Raw genomic sequence first — 16,643 nt, 5'->3', positions numbered from 1 at the left:
AAGATCGATAATATGTCTGAAAAAATGTTCCGGTTATTGACTTTCCAAATTAGGCTACGCTGTCCGTAGGCGGAATATGACTTGATTTATTTGTATTTACATTCTTTGTCAGTAGTGAGATTATATAGGATGAGTTCGAAGTAGGATCCGAATCGCTGTAATAAGTTTGATGCTTTCCCACCGTCATCTCGCACACGTCCTAATCACTAGAGAGAAGGGCTGAATGGCACTTTCGTCGTCTTGTATAAATATGCATCTTCCTCATTTCTATGTGTACGCACTTTATGGCCACTATTTAGTCAGGGATAAAAGTGAATCTGAAAAGATAGGGGACGCATAGTTAGATAAACACGGTTGCCATTTCTTTCTTTCTTTCTTTCTTTCTTTCTTTCTTTCTTTCTTTCTTTCTTTCTTTCTTTCTTTCTTTCTTTCTTTCTTTCTTTCTTTCTTTCTTTCTTTCTTTCTTTCTTTCTTTCTTTCTTTCTTTCTTTCTTTCTTTCTCTCTCTCTCTCTGTCTCTCTCTCTCTCTCTCTCTCTCTCTCTCTTCAGTTAATCTACAATTTTCTTTCTTATTGTGTGCATTTTCGTATATCAAAGCATTGCACTGAAAGATAATTACAGGATGTACCAGAGTATAGAAGAAATCACGAAAAAAGGGTATAGAGTTTCCTTAGGAGGGATGGTCAAAATTTAATCCAATAAGCCTGCAAAACTTATCGGGTAGAATATAATAGATGCCACTGGGTCCAAATAGTGTTTTGTTATATCATTTTGTATAATCTGTGTTCAAAACCACTGCATTACTTTTCAGTATGGAGAGATGAATAAAACATAAAATTATATTGAGATATTGAACTCATAGCACCTTGAAATGTTAAGGAATGTCACAATGACAATCGCACACATGAATATTCGAACTCGAATAGTAGACATCCACTACTAAATTTTGCAGTAATGATGTAGAACTGATATTCTGACTGCTTCCTGTTCATCGAGTCTGTCTGAGTTACAAAGTAAGACCAGGTCTCAGAAGCTAGAATCAAACCAGAGTGACTCAAACGAAAATCGTGACTCAAGTGACCCAAGTGACTCGTGACTTGTGCCATCGCTGCCATGCTTGCAGATGGGCCCCAAGATTGAAAAGTACAGATTAAGAAGGTTAGTAACACCTGAGAGACAAACAAAATGTTTATTGAATTCTAACAAGCATACTAGTTTAGTTTCTTTTCTTGTAATCAGTAGGACCAGGGTTTAATTTCCAGATTGTCATCTTTCTATATTAAATTCATTGCGATGTGTTTTCGAATTCATTGATTACATTCTTTGATAAGGATGTAATATCAAAGAAAGTTCTTTTCTCTCCTATCTTTAGCTACGGGTCTTCTTCACTATGTTTGATCAAGTTTAAAATTTTAGTGACTTATACGTATAAGACTGGAAAGTTGAAAAATAAACAATTTAACATAGATAACCTTTACTTTTATTAGTAAAAAAATGGGAATCATCATTATGTCTTTTATTTTAAAGTTCATTGCTAATTATAACATCCTCTCAGATATATTCCTTCTATTAGAGTCAGCTTCATTATAGGTCATCTTAGATCCGACAACCTCAAAATGTTCCCTCTGAAAGGTGATCGCCATTCACTAATAAAAGATGTTCTATTTTTATCAACACCGTTTGACTTTTCTAGAGAATACATGGTGACGTTTATTTTCCTTTGACTCTTAAAAAAAGGGAGGAAAACAAGAAAAACAAAGCCTCATCATCACTCGTAGTAAACAAGATCGATCTCACATTGAGCTGAACTGAAATATTTGGAAAAAGAAGGGAAAAAAGTGCGTGTTTTCTGTTAAGAATAAGGGACATAAATACGTCCCCTTTTATGACATAGTAGAACCCTTCAAACTTGTGGATTTCAAGGTAACTGTGGAAGGTTTTGTAGGATTCCAGGGTTTTTAGGGTGGCGTCATTGGAAAACCGTGCTGCAAGCGGGCGAGACCCCTCTCTCTAACCGAGGTAGGTCTCTCTCTCATAGCGAGCTCCTGCGCGGAAGCTGAGGGAAATGTTGATTGGAGGGGCAAGATGTGACGTCAGGGCCCGTGCGATCGATTCCGGTGATAGGTAAACGGGAATGTGGGGGAGGGTATAGGCAAGCGAGCAGTTTGTTTGTCCGAGTGAAATAGTAATGTCCGGGGATTGTCGATACACCGTACATCTTACACAATCAACATGTAGTTAGTTTATAACCGGTAAGCAGTGCTTTTCTTTAAAAAAAAGTTAATTTTTGTTCAGTAAAATTCTCTGAATGTGTTGTGATACTAGTTGTTTGGTGTATGATTATGTTTACGTAAATTTTTCGTAACAAAATCACATATAGAAAATATACTACAAGGAACTTTTTTTTTATATTGCACTGTTATTATTTTTTGGGACAACCGAACAGGTGGCTAGTAAATTAGAACTCACAATTAACTCTTTCTGCCTAAACAAAGCATTAAGAAGTATTGCAGACTTCAAAGTTTTCCTTCTTTACTTGTTTTCACACGGATAGAAATATTCTAGCTGTGCCTGAATATAAAGTTGTACTACGCTAATAGTCGCTGATACGCACCAATGGTAATGTTGAGTTTCTTGTTAGTAGTTTCTCATGGGCAAAAAGTACTTTAGTTTCTTAATGTGTATAAATTTTGGTTTGTTGAATGATAATAATAAACGGAATTTGAGAGCTTGATTAAAATAGTTTATTATTATTATTATTATTATTATTATTATTATTATTATTATTATTATTATTATTATTATTATTATTATTATTATTATTATTATTATTATTATTATTAAAGAATAAAGATACAGCAGAATCCAAATCCTTAAATTTAATAGAAGAAAAAATATGGAGCAAGCATAATGTTGGATTCTACGTTTGGAATAAACATAACATGATCTCCATACTTTTTTTTCTTTTTAATGGAAACTCATTTCGTAGGAAGTAAATTGTTTTATGGAGAGCATAACGTGTTCAGCGCGGTAACTGTGATGTTCATATATTCCAAAATGCTGTCAAGGGATTTGCGAAAGGCAATTAGAAACAAGGTTCGCTTAGCCTTCTCCCTTCCTCCTCGTAGCATTCTGACGTAAACAGTCGAGGAGATTTACACCCTTGATGGCAAAGGCGGGAAGCCATTTTTCCACGGAGTTTCACTCCATAAATATTCAAAAAATCTTATTTTAAATTCATGCTCAAGAAGAGTGGGGAAAAATAAAGGATAAAAAAATAGGTTAACGTCTGTTCGATTAGTGGAAATGTATCGAAAAATATACCTATGGTCCAGAAGGATAAAATAATATTTGGCATAATTAGTTTATTTTATCAATTATGGTGTTATATACTAGACACGAAACTATTGAACGAATTTGATGTACCGATATCAATCATAGTATTTTATGCTATATTTTATCAGTTGTGAACATAATATTTTGAGTTTTTCTTTTAATCAATGACGTGTTAAGATGGATATTTCAAGAAGAAAATCCATTGGAGCGAAGTGATGAAAATGAAATGAAATCTTTAAATTTTACGTATCATGCTTATGCTGGCTAGGCTAAAGGAGACGTTGATAATGAGAAATGAATGAAATGGTAGAATGAAAAAAAATGGGAGGAAACAGGAGAACCCCGAGAAAACCCACTCACACGGTGTTAGTCCACCACAAAGTCCACTTGGCGCGAGCTGGGATCGAATCAGGGACCTCATGCACCAAAGGTGAACGCTCTACCACTGAGCCACCGCGGCTCCCAAAGTGACTTAACATTTGTAAAGTCTTGTGTTTGAAGTTTATGTATTTTTTTTCAATGCCTTCTAAATTACACAATGATAGTATTATGCATGTTGAACAAACGACTTATTTGTTGGATTTTTTTTCTGGAGAGGAAGATAAACGTGTCGTAGGGTAATATTTTTCTGTACATTATGCAGAAGTTAGGATTTAGATTTCTGGGCTTTTGGCATATATGGCCATGTTAGACAGTCATGTTTGAGGGGTGACGTCCCTCGGTGATCATACTGCCTGCGGAATTGAAGAGGAAGAAAGGATTGGAGAAGGGAGGGAGCGTCCTGGGACCTATAAGTTAGGTACCATCCCGCATTTGCCTGGTGTGAATGAAGAAAACCCAGGGAAACCTCATTCAGCCATCCTGAAAAAGTTTTTCTACACTTTTTTGACCGAGCGTTCCCACGGAGAATCGAACCTGGGACTGCTCGCACCGAAGACTAGAGCGTTAGCGACTACATGTACATTGTGTACAGCCAATCAGAAAAGTTGTATTTCAGTTTCTTTCGCATATATTTCTTCCTTTTAGTTTTTTGTATTTCTTAAGTGTTTCGGTATGTTCTTCATATAGTTATTATGTTTTGTACAATTACATTTAAAAACATTTCCCATATAATGTTTAATTATAATCGACTAATTTATACAATTATTGATAAAGTAAATGTATTATTGTAATGAATGACCTATCTGTCACTTGATCGACTTATATAAAGTAATGATAAAACAGCATGCATTTGTATAACTGTTTCCATGCTGACATACAGTAATAAAAAGCAAAGTTCAAGACCGAGAGTCATTTATTTAAAATTGTAGTTTCAGGAAATTCTACACAAATCTTTAGTTTTTGAAAGTCTTTTATAAAAATAATTATTGATGATGTTTATCGAAACATAATATCTCTCTTCAGCACCGAGGCTAAATGATACATGGACTTATAGTTTGAAGTGGAATCAGAACCAACGTAATGTGTTCAAGTTTTAAAGCTCTCCCATCGGGAATCGAGTCCGGAATCTCGTACATCAAAAGCACGCATCTTAGATATTAGTATAATGGGAGGGAGTTATATAAAAATAATTAGAAAGAATATTTTTTGAACTTGGGTTTATCTTGAAAACTTTGACACCGGGGCACGGTGGCTCAGTAGAAGAGCGCTTACCTCTGGCACGTGAGGTCCTTGGTTCGATCCCCACCCAAGTAAGCTTGTGGTGGACAACATCGTGTACGTGGGTTTTCTCAGGGTATTCCACTTTCCACCCACCAATTCTTCCATCATCATTCACTTGCCTTATTTATCGTCTCTCTTACTCTAAAGGGCATAATTATGGGACGTTAAAATTAAAGATTTCAATTCAAAACTTGAGACAGCTGATGAAAATCTCCGTTGTTTGATTTAATTTCATATATAAATAAAAGGAAGAGCTCTCTTGTAGATGGATAGTAAGCACTAGCACGTTTGATGCAGGCGAGTGTAAAAGTTTTACTATTGCCAGGAGATGGCAGCACACTCTGCTATCCTTTTTTTTTTTTTTTTTTTTAGCTAGTGACAATATTCAAAATAATCCCATCAAATTCAAGAGATGAATATTCAGACTTTGTCCAAAGACAGATTGAATAAATAATCAGAGAACAATCCGTCCAGTTTTTAATTATTTTCTTTTGTTTGTTGATTTAAATATATAAACGGATAATTTTGGGCAAACTTTAAATATTTAACTTTTCAATTTGACTGAATTGTTGCGAATACTATGGCTACCAATTAAATACATTAGAAACATAAGTGCTGCAATCTATTGCTTCTTTAAGTTCAACTGAAGAGAAGGAACTCTGGAAATTTCGATACTGAGCCAGTTTCATGAAGCAATTGATGATGTGCTTGAACCAAGAAACAAGAAAGTCTGGTTTAAAAAGACAGAAATGACAATGACGGAATTGGTGCTGAAAAGGGTTGCCAACTTTGATAAAAAAAAAACATTAACGGAGCAATCTTTAAATCGTCAAAACAAATGAAAAATAATTGTATCTGAAACCCTAAAATAGTACAGTTGAGCCTGATAAAAACATCAGCCAGTTGGCAACCCCAGGTATATTATCTAGTCAGTCATTTATGGCGTGTAATTCCAGGAAGTATTTGAGTAGATAGAGTTTAATTAGAAGCAGAATATTTCGATTTATTACTAAACATAACGTATATAAGTTGGTAAATAAACGTTTGTAGATTATTGTAACTAATTTTATTTTTAAATATTAAAAAACTCTTAAATTCTCTTAGAATTGTTTTTATCATCATCCAAAAAGTAAGTTGTATATATGCTATACACTGTAACTGAAAATCTACCATACACTGATATATCGATCACTGTGGTTTAAAAAATTCAAGTGAAAATTTCTGCCGCTAAAGAGAGAATCCTGAATTAATAATGCTAAGTAGACAAATGAATGGCTTCTCTTTCAGTTGATCGACGTTTATTAACTATGTCAAAACTGCGTGTTTCCATGTTGGAGTCGAGTTTCATTATGTGCGATTCGTGATCTTTATTGCATATCATTCCTTCATTCAAGTGTATCCATTAAACATAATTCATTAAAATGATCATTCGTCATATGTCCAAGTTACATTAGCAGCCTCTTTGACTTATTTATACAAATGTAGAGGATAATACTATTATTATATGGACGTGATCTGAAAATAAGGTGTTATTTTCCAGAACATTACGTACTTCAATCATGTGGTAAGACCCTCCTTATTTAATTTAACCATATCAACTATTGGATTAAGGACAATTTTGCATAACTGAAAATCTACATTAATCGATATTTAATTAATATTAATTAACACTTGAAAGAATTTTCAGCTCCCTGAGGAATGGTGTTATTCATCATCTCAAAAAGTATCACTTGAACATTATGGATAATAAGACAGTATATAGACTCTTATTTCTTTTTACGTAAAATAAACACTAAAGCAAGTTTTTGAAACTGCTCTGGTAGATAAGTTCAATTTTGACCAGCACACTAAAATAATATTGTCTTCGTTAATATCAGTTATTACATTAGTTTCGAAACTTCGGTTTCTACTCTCCTGTCTCCTTCTTCTCCTAAAACCTTTTCCCAGTTAGCTGGAGTCGTCTGGGATCACTGTCCTCCATCTGTTTTTATCTTGTGTCATATCTACTGAGACTCCAAACTGCACCACATCGTTCTTCATACAGTCTGTCCATTTCTTTCTTGGTTGGCCTCGCGCTCGTTTCTCACTCAATTCTATAGCATCCACTCGGCGAACGTGTACCGATGGTGTCTTCTTGTATATCCAAACCACTGAAGTCTACTTTCTCGCTGGCCTCGCCGTTATTGTTGCTCGGATCATTTCATTTTTAATCTTGTCCTTATGCATCACTGCACTCATCCACTGCAACATCTTCATCTCAGCAACATACAACTTTTATTTCTCTATCTTCTTTGTTATCCAACGTTTCGATCTATGTATTCAAGTTGAGAGAGAAGATTCCATTCAAATGATAGCATATTTAATACTTCAAAATTTGTAAGAAAAATGGGGAAAATTGATTATTCTAAATCAAGAAAGATCCTGGCCGTTCAAATAGAGCGCTTTTATCAGCGCAGAATATACTTAAAAATACAAAGGGAGTTCAAAAAGTTTTACACAATGGGCCATAACTCTTTCATGGCTAGCCCTAGAACTTTTTTTTTTTTGCATGTACGTGTATCTTTTATGCTGAAGTTGTATGACACATTTCCCCCCTCTATTTACAGATGTGCTCACATGAAGAATGAAGTAGACAGCCAACGATCGGTCATTGAGTTCCTGTACAAGACCAGTGATTACTCAGCCACATCCATTCGACTCAAATTCCTTTTTCGTGTATAGGGATGAAACATTGGACAACTGTAAACTGGACAAACACGGTACGGCATCCCATCAACTGCAGTAAACAACGTTAACAAAGACCACATTGACAGATATGTAGTCACAAGGCAGCAGGTGTGGCAGACTGTGGATAGAATATAGTCTTTAGGTTACAGGAAACTTTGTTCCCGTTGGGTGCCACACCTGATCACAAAGAAATAGAAACAATCAATTCTGTCAATCACACAGAGCAGAAAATCAGAAATATGGGATATTAAGAGTCCCTCAACTCCACTATGGTCCGGATCTGGCCCCATTCGACTTTATTCTGTTTGGTCGTTTGAAGGCCCAACTTCGTGGTAGACAGTTTGCTAGTGACCAAGATCTCATTGCGTGTGTGAAAGAGTCGTATAATAGTGAGCGTCCGGGGTTTTACCAAAGTCAGTATGGAAAGAGTGGTGGGCTAAATGTGCTATAGCGAGTGGAGGGTAACATACGTATGTACATAAAAGACATAAACACATACACACAGAATTTCATGGTCCTAGTACTACTATTTAAAAAGTTACAGCCCATTGTGCAAAACTTTTTGAGTACCCTTTGTAACGTAAATACGTAAACCCATTTCAATTTTCTCATTGGTTCCAGAAAGAAAAGTTTTCCACATCTACTTACATAAATGGTTGCTACCTTTTGGAAGAAAGCTAGTCAGTTTCGTTTAACATTAAGTTATGTGTTTTAGCTATGATCCAAAATGCTTACCGAGAGCAGGAATGGAGGCCAGACCTTCTCTCGATAATGTGAAGTTTACAAGCAGATAAAGTTGAATTATAAGCCACTAGCAGCGTTCACCCCGTTTCGCTGCGGTCACCCCGGAACGCAATAAACTTTTACTTAGATAATTTTTACTTTTTCGCTTTCAAGTGATATGATAAAAACCATAGAAGATTGCAGTAAATGTTAACATTATATCGCCTGTCATTTATGTTAACCCGCCCCGCTTCGCTGCGGTCACCCCGGAACGCAATAAACGTTGTTACTTAGATAATTTTTACTTTTTCGCTTTCAAGTGATATGATAAAAACCATAGTAGATTGCAGTAAATGTTAACATTATATCGCCTGTCATTTATGTTAACCCGCCGAGTGACACGGTCATGCGGGTTGCATATAAATACGTTTATTTTTACCTATGATGAACTAACAAAGGATTTGTACGTTATGGACACTTGAATGGTCAATTATCTCAAGACACTGGTAATTAAAAATTAAAGTGATATGATAAAAACCATCTAGGGTCCAAATCCTAATAACCCCCCAAAAATGAAAGAAATTGGTTCAGCCGTATTAGCGTGATGAGGGAACAAAGGATTTGTGCGTTCTCTTTTATATATAAGATTTTCAATGTATATTTTATGTGTGTCTAAGACAAAGTTCTCCATTCTGAGCATTTTTCTGATTAGAGCTTTGATGTATTGATTGAAATATATTTTTCTAACACAAATATTAGAATCGTAGTTTTTAATGTCAATGTGATAGAAGCCAGTGTATGAAGTGAGGGTTATTAGATTATCTAATAATTACCGCCACATATACTCCTCTGAGTTAAAAATATCTTTCAATTTTCGTACAGCTGCTTGGTTAGATAATACTTTCGTCATACCACAATTATCATCCAACTCATGATCGCTGTCTCCCTTAGTTTCGGTGCATAATCGTGGGACGTTAAACTCAAACGACTCTGTAGCTTTAAAAGCCGAAGTTCAACGTTGTAAAAGAAAAAAATTCACAAGTAGATTCTGTCTTGAGCTAATTCTATTCAAACTGGAGGACTGTTGTTATCTCTCCACATAACATTTTCTGCTTCCTTATTTATCCAGCAAAACAATATGTGCTTTCTAATAATAAGCTCGTATGTACCAGGTTTCTCGTTTTTAAAAGAAATATTAAAGGAATTCCCTAGCATATGAATGATCAGGTCTTATGATACCGATGTTCAGTCCTCCATAAGAAATATATCTAGGTGTATGTGATGTTTGAATTAAATATTAAATTAAAGGTTCAATTCTCATATAGCCCCTGTACCGAAAAGAAACCTTTAACTCCAAGCGAACAAAAATGTCTTATATAAGGCAGTAGATTATATAGAAAATTCTTTCTCTCCTTCTCTTAATTGATTACTATCTTCAGTACACTATCGAAGGATGTCATCCGTCAAACTAAATAATTTATTTTGCTAGAACTGAAACATAACTGTTAGCCTGAAATGTTGCGAGTTGTAAGGAAACACAGACAATAGGTTCAAGATGAATTAAATGATATGAAATGGAATCTTTCCTTTAGCATCCTACGACTATGTCCTTTTGGCAAAAGAAAGACGGATGAGTTTGAAAGTGAATGATCATGATTAATTTGGCGGAGTAAGAATGTAGAATATAACGGGAGAACACCGAGAAAAACCGCGAACATGGTGTTGTCCACCCCAAACTTGCATGGTCTGAGATCGAATTAGAGACTCCTAGCACCATACATGAGCGCTTGACCACTGAGACACATTGTCCTCCCATAATGGATTAAAGGAGATGACATTGTTTTCATTGGCAAATTTTATATTTAGTGTACAGTGGTTCTAATATTTCATTATCTTTGTTTCATGAACCAATCTTATTTCATAATTGTGTCCTGTAAACTAACAATAACTGACTTGAGTGGAATAATAAGCTGGAATTTTATAAGCACTTGTGTACTTGAAAGGGTGTACGCAAAGGAGCTCTCGGAGTTCAACCCGACATTTTTTCTAACTCATTTACTTTAAAAATAATACAAACAGAAAGTGTCTGGTAACGAGTATATGGAAAATTACTTCTTATTTTTATACAACTTTTGTTTATTTATTTATATGAAACAATGATTCAAAATGCAAGAGAGTAAAAAAAACTCATATAGTATTAAAATTCAAAATTCTATGTACATTGTATATTATTCGGTTTTCACATATTTCCTTTAAAGAGAAATGTGTCGACCACAACCTGCAACCTGCAAATACATCACTGATTACTTACGGAAACCAATCTGCAAGTGCAGAATATTTTTGTTTTAGGAGGAGTTTAGTGACTCACGATGAAATTAGTGGACAGAAAAATCACAATAACCAAACTACCCAATGTGAAAAAGTTTAAATATGTTAACAGAAGATTTTTAAAAAATGCTCTGAAACTAAAATATCGAGCAAAACAATGACTTAAAATCAAAGATCATAAGAGATATCATACCTTAATTCGGAATAATTGCGAATAGAGTACAATAAGAATAATATGTTTTATAAACTTTCTCCCTGTTACCAGACACTACAAAAAGATAAGAAATCTGCTTTGTAGTTAAATCAAACATAAGATGAAAGCAAAGTATAATAAAAAAAAAGGTGCTGCGTGTTGCATAACATGTAGGATATTCAAATTTCATTATAAAATCCAGTTGAGAATGCTTCAAGAGCATTGCCAGAACGAGCTTGAAAAGAATCATTTTTTCTTATTAACTTCTATAGGCTTTATACCAATTGTTCTATGCACTTTATTATTATACTCATTAAACAATTCTTGTAATATATCTATCCATTTATAATTTCTTTGAGTACTAAACTTTCCACACGTTTTGTTTAAGAGTTCTGTTAAAACGTTCTACGATATGTTGCTTTACGAAGATACATGCATAAAGTGAGGGATTTAAACGTAAAAAATTCGCAAAGTATCATCTCTCTATGATTTACGATTCCCGAGATATAGCTTCTTAAATCTCCCGAAATCGGAACCTTTTTGGCCAATATCTCGGGAATGGTAAGAGGAACCGAAAACTTTCATAACTTCTTTTAGATAGTTTTTGATGCCCTATCAAAAAGAGGGCTCAAAATTGAAAAATTCGCAAATAACACACACACACACACACACATAGAAGTCAGTAATGAACTTTTTTAAGTTCGTTGATCACAGATCAGATTCGATTAATCCACATATTCAAGTATTGCTCTGCTTTCACTATATCATGAAGAATAAATGGTCTAACTACTCTCATGGGGCTCATAGCACACCGCATTGTCTCTATATCACTCCTTTGAGGCTTTTGGTTCCATTCATGTAAATCATTCACAGCTCCATATTGTCGTATGACTGTCAAGTGTGGCGTGAATTACATTTTTTCTCTTCATTGCATCAATACAACTGAACAGCCATTTTTGTCCTTTGGTCTAACTGTAAGTTCAAAACTGAAAGCATACTTAAAGTTTAAATGCCGTGTGCGTGGGTTTTCTCGGGGTTCTCCCTCTTCATTCCACCATTTCCTTCATTACTCATCATCACAGTCTCCTTTAGCCTAACCGGCATAACTGTGGGACGTAAAACTCAAAATTTCATTTCATTTTCATTTCATTTAAAGTTTAAATGGTTCTGTATACCAAAGTCAAAACTTAGGGCTAAAATGAAGAATAAAAAGCAAAACCTTATAAGCCACTGATTGTTTTATTGTCTGAACCATTAATGAATGATAATAAACAACAAAGTTATAAGTGCAAGTGGCTAATGTTCTTTGCCTCTATATGTGTGGTCCCAGATTTTATTCCAGGTAGCCTCGGATACGTACCAAAATAATAATTCAGATCCCACTTTAAATGATAGGTTTTCATGTTCTCCCTTTGAGGTTTGCCCTTTTAAAATCGGCGATCCACCATAAGTTCTTATAAACGTGTTACAATTCAAGTAATATTTACATGTATTCAATTACTTGCATATAAATGTAGATTATGTAACCTTTCCTACAACTAAGGCCGTAGGTGCATATGAAGAATGTCAGATTTCCGACTAAGCAAATAAGACAAGCTATCTAGGGCTGCAGAATCAGAGGGGATTTTTTTGTAATTTATAAAGGTAACCAAGAAAGTTCTATCGCTTTTTCCCCCACCACCTTCGAACATCCATATGTCATCTAAGACGTACTTGGAAGATCAAAAATAGTTCCCATCAGCATCGACGATCTTCATCCAACGTTCTGGAAGGCCATGGATTCCATCGCAGTAGAACTTGCTGGACCTTGAAGAGAAGAAGGTATTAAGTGTATTTTGCACCTCTACTAGGGGTTGAACTTTCGTCCTCTAAGGTGATTGTCAAAGGAATGGAACAGGTGATAATCGGAGGGCGTAATGTCCGGGAATATGGCGGATGCAATAGTGTTTCTCATCCAAAGTGTAGAATGATGTCTTGGGTGATCCTAGCTACGTGGGGCTGAGTGTTGTGCTGTAACAGGAGGACGCCTTTGCGATTCAGAAGTGTTAGCTCCAGTGTTTTGAATTTTTATTTAACACGGCTAAACAGCTGACGGTACACAGTTGCATTGATGCTCTGACCAGGTGGTAGAAGTTCCCGATGCATGATGCCGCGAGCAGTCCACCAAACACACTGAAGGACCTTCTTCTGGTGCAGTGCTGGTTTCGGCGGACTTGGAATCGGTTCATGAGATGCTAACCAATGATGACGGCGGCTTGGAGCCTCGTACAGGACCCACTTATCATCACATGTCAACACCCTGTCCAGAAATGGCTCCTTCCTCAGACGAGACTCCAAAGAAACACAGGAGTCTGCTCGCGTGACTTTCTGGCCTGGAGTTAAATCATGTGGGACCAATCGATCTAACTTGTAGTGATCCCCAAGTTGATTGAGGTGTTGCCAAATAGTTTCACACTGAATTATAGTTTCAGTTCTTTACATGTCTAGCCACTTTTCGCTTCAATTGCTGCCTGAAGATCTTTATTTTGTACATGTGTTGATCTTCCGGCACGTGGTGCGTCTTCGAGTGTTTCGTCACCTCCCTTAAACTTGTTAAGCCACCACGGCACTCTCCGCGTAGCCACGACACCCTCACCAAAGGCCGGATATATCTTCCGCCTCTCTGCAGCGGCGTTTGACCCCAGTTTGAACTCGTACAGCATACACGCCCTTATGACGCTGTCTGGAGGTCCCATGTTCACTCTGTCCTTAAGCAAGTTCACGGCGTAACTGAACTGCCACAACCAAGTAGTATGTTGGATATATCCATACCAACAACTGACCTTCGCCTTATCTCCATTCGCATTCAACTCACGGTGTGAGGGCCAATTGAACACAGACCTCTACAAAAAGCGGCAGAACTTTCTTGGTTACCTTTATATTATTGTAACCTTGTATGATTTGTTTGGTTTGGTATATTTTATTATCGCTATAAAATAAATCTAAACTTTGTTGAAACGACTACATACTTAACATTCAACACTGGTCATAACACGTTGCGTGATGTAATCTACTAGACTGCTGCCCCTAAAAAGCAAATGTCCTGTAAAACAATCTGTGCCAATAGCAAAACTGTCAAGGATATGCTAGGACAATTTCATAAGTAGACACCTTACCACGGGGTGGTGTAATGGCGGATGATGGGCCTCCAGCCAAAAGTTGCTTAAGGCCGTAGATACCTAAATTCGCTACTGCATATAAAAATATACGCTGTTTACCTGGATCGTTCTCCCTCTCTCCTTCCTTCCTAAAAAGTTATATTTTCTACAAATATGGGTGCTTCTTATTCGTTTTTTTTTTACGTGTTCATACCCACTAAATATACGTCAATGGAATTTGGGATAACCATACTATAGAACATCTAGGTACACCTAGGTACAGATACCTGTCCGGAGCCTCGTTACAATGTAAAAATTTCATAGATAAATTTACAGAAATATGTGACAATCTGTTTGCCAAGCTTCTTTGTAAATCAATTTACACCTATAAAGTAAAATTACTAATATGAAATTGTATAAAATTACATTTTTATCAATAAAATATATTTTCTTATAAATTTACTGCAAATTTGTTAAAAAAAAAAAAAGACAACAAACTTTGTAATTTAATCTAAGGAAATGTATATCAACTTACAAAATGAAGGTTGAGTTGAGTTGATTTTGAGTTTAACGTCCCTTTCAACAGCAAGGCTATATGAGACAGGACCTACTGATTAACGGGAATCCGAACCACATGAGCTCACGCCAGGAGTCGAACCCGGGAACAAAATGAAGGGTAAATGATTTTACATTGATATTTGGTAATTTAAACTACATTTTTTTTCCAGTGTAGGAATGCCCAGGTTACTGGGAAACTTCGCATGTTTTTCCGATTTCGCCAAATTTATGGATTGAAAGGCATATATGTGGCATCAGTCGACAGTTATATTCTTTATAACGATGACATACGAACCATGAATATAAAGTAACTAGGGTACGAATATAAGCCTCTTAAAGGATAGTTTTATTTTTCACCAATTTCGCACTACATTTTTGGTTCGATTTTTTTTATCTTTATGCCTATTACCCGTACTTGTTTAACTGAACTTTTCTTAGAAAATACCCGAATTTCATGACATGTGAATAATTTAAGAATTACAAAATAGAAAAAAATATACCGAAACAAGGGCCTATTTTTAGTACGTTTCGTGGAGATACTTGCACTGGGTCCTCACTCTAAGGGGCACCGATACAGGTTAAAGGATTTTCATTTTCTTGAAAATTCCCAGATAATGCACTAATTTTGCATCCAGTAGATATGTATTTACTATTATTCAAAATCCTAGTTCATATATACAAATCATGAATTTCAAGTACTTATTTCGATAGAAGCAGAAGCTTCTAAAGTGAATTTTTAAAATTTCCTTTAAAAACCATAAGTTTAAAAGGGTTAAGAATTACGTCTATTGCTCGGAATTAAAATTAATCAAGAGTAAGGGAGTTTCCTTAACTAAAGAAAAAACTGCTTGCTTCGACTGTGCCTGGTGCCGCTAGCGTGGAAGATACTAAAAATAAAAATTCATAAAACCATAACTTCGCCTGTTCTGTTAAATGGATGTAGATGTAGATCGATAAAATCACAGCAAAATATACAAGTTTATACTTGCCAGGTTTCCGAAATTAAAGTCTTATGTAAAACATAATGTGTAGAAAATGTGTTGGAAATAAATGAGTGAATATTGTTAAACTTATACAACGTGGATACACGGAGTTTTCGACAAAAGAAATATGTTTCATTTATAATTTGCACGTAAAGCATGCTATTTTCTTTTGGAGGCGTATTATTGGTAAGGATACTAGAGAAATACTAGGGATAATTAATCTAGAGGTATAAGATAGATGGGACACGTTACTAGAAAGAAAAATATAAATGTGACGAGGTGCGCCCTCTGTTGGTATAAAGGTCCCAGATTTGATTCCCAGTGGAAGAGCATTGAAATTAAACTCATGGTGATTTATATTTCATCTTAAATCGTAAGTTCACATCTCATAGAGCCTCGGTGCTGAAAAGGGACACTAAACACCAACAAACAAATAGAGATTACGTATTTAAAATGATTTCAGAAAGACTTTTTGAGAAGGCCGAGAAGAGATAAGAGAACAATATAAAGTTGGATCTCAGTGAAGTGGGTAATAACAGTAATAATATTTCTAATTGATTATTTTTCCCTCAGAGGATAAGATCTATTAGTGGAGTTTGGTTTCTGTGGTTGCAAGCTTTCTTGTTAACTAAGTCATAGAATTGCTCAGCTACTTAACACTTCCATAGACCAGTGGTTCTCAACTGGCGTATCGCGACACATTGCCATGCCACGTATCTTATAGAGTGTGTCGCGAAATTTTAGTATTAAAAAAAAAATCATGAAGCATTTACAAATGAGTTAAAATCAATTCTGAAAGAGTGTAGTAATCGACACGTTCAGTGTTTAAGTGTAAAACTAGAACTTTAGAGAAACGTATAGTTTTACACTTATATTATTAATAATAAATTAATTAGTTTATGTTATTACTAATAAAAAAATTAAACAAGTGTGTCACGACGTCGTGAGCGCGTTCAGTAAAGTGTGTCGTCAGATAAAACACTCTTGTAAACAACG

General features: G+C 35.4%; 1 protein-coding gene across 1 annotated transcript in view; it reads left to right on the top strand.

Moving 5' to 3' along the window:
• Positions 1 to 2,136: 2,136 nt before the first annotated feature.
• The window catches only part of LOC145668325 (glutamate-gated chloride channel-like), a 185,025-nt gene continuing 170,518 nt past the window's right edge, over positions 2,137 to 16,643 (top strand). Inside the window, exon 1 of the mRNA XM_081736062.1 lies at positions 2,137 to 2,252. The gene's annotated coding sequence lies outside the window, so the exon portion shown is untranslated. The remainder of the gene's footprint in view (positions 2,253 to 16,643) is intronic.

This window comes from Thermobia domestica, chromosome 13 (genome assembly GCF_964235325.1).
Source record: "Thermobia domestica chromosome 13, izTheDome1.hap1.1, whole genome shotgun sequence".
NCBI lineage: Eukaryota > Metazoa > Arthropoda > Insecta > Zygentoma > Lepismatidae > Thermobia > Thermobia domestica.
Note: the sequence above shows the minus strand (reverse complement) of the source record. Positions and strands in the feature narration are given on the sequence as shown.